Source organism: Chrysochloris asiatica, unplaced genomic scaffold, assembly GCF_000296735.1.
Source record: "Chrysochloris asiatica unplaced genomic scaffold, ChrAsi1.0 scaffold00068, whole genome shotgun sequence".
Lineage (NCBI taxonomy): Eukaryota > Metazoa > Chordata > Mammalia > Afrosoricida > Chrysochloridae > Chrysochloris > Chrysochloris asiatica.
This window is the reverse complement of record NW_006408586.1, coordinates 12162093-12163543: the sequence shown is the minus strand read 5'-3', so window position 1 is coordinate 12163543 and position 1451 is coordinate 12162093.

Here is a 1451-nt window from a genome sequence, read left to right as displayed (position 1 = left end):
CTGTATAGGGTTTCCGAGGAGCGGCTGGTGAGCTTGAACTGCCTACATTGCACTTCAAATGTTTTTGCAGTCTGGCACATTAACCCACAGCACCACACCAGGACTCTCATAATTAGCTTTACTCAGTACTGTTTTATTGAAAGGGAATATGTATTTATATGTATACGTCTAAGGAATATGTTAGAGTCCTGGTGTGGCACTGTAGAATAAGCACTGGACTCATAACTGCAATGTTGGTGGTTCAAACTCACCAGCCACTCCTTGGAACTTTATACCAGGGTTACTATGAGTCAGAACTGACTCAATGGTACTTAACAACAAGGGAATCTGTTAAGAGTAAAGGTGGTATAGTAGACTACATCCTGGCTGCTAACCACATGGTCATCAGTTTGAATCCACCAGCCTCTCATCAGGAGAAAGATGAGGCTCACTGTTCCCATAATGATTTACAACTTCAGAATTCCTGTAAAAGGTTGGTATGAGTGGGAACCAACTTGACAACACCCAACAACAAAGGGAACATGTTAATATATGAAATATAAAAAGTAGTTCTAATTTTTTTACATTGTTTATTCTTTTTCTTTCTTCTGCGATAACAATACACACAGATATATCATGATAAGAGCAGCACCACTTAGAAAAGCTGTTCTCTAACACAAGTATTTAATGGTCCCTTTTCTGACAATGGTCAACACAGTTATAAATTACAGGTTTATTAAACACACACACACATACAATTTTTTGTGTTGTGTAAAGCTAAACTTATTAACTTTAGCCCACAATCCTGACTGCTTAGATACAAATTGGTATCGAGAGGCTTCTAAGTATGGGAGGTGGGGGTAGAGAGGGAAGGCAGGTGGATAATCTAAGAGTAGAAATACAGTTAAGAAAATGAGAGCAAAAGATAGGAACAAAAGAACACTAAATCAGTGGCAGGAAAGTAAATCATAGCCTATTTAAATTGTAATGAAAAAATGCAGAAATGCAATATCAGAAGTTAAATAAGGTCATTCATAAGAGAATATCTGTAGCATATTTTCAACCTACTGTGGGAGTAAAATTCATGAATAATATTAAAGGTATTTACATGATCCACTGTTCTTCTGAATAGTGTTTGCTTAATGTAATGAGATCTGGCTTGCTTGAGCAAAATATAAATTTAGAGTTATGCCCATGTTATTGAAAAAAAAAAAACTTTTATGAATACAATGTCAATATTATCATCCTATTCCATTAACATTACAGATTTTTGTGATGTGATGAATATTCTGTGGTAATGATAGTATCCATTATAGAGATACTACTTTTTGAGTATATCATGATATTGGCTTCATTTAAAACCAATTCTTCTGTTTCCGATTTAATTTAAACAATTCCAATATTACTTTGCAAAGTAAATCACATAAGAGAAAATATGGTATCTTCTAAAGATAATAGACTATTCTTTAATA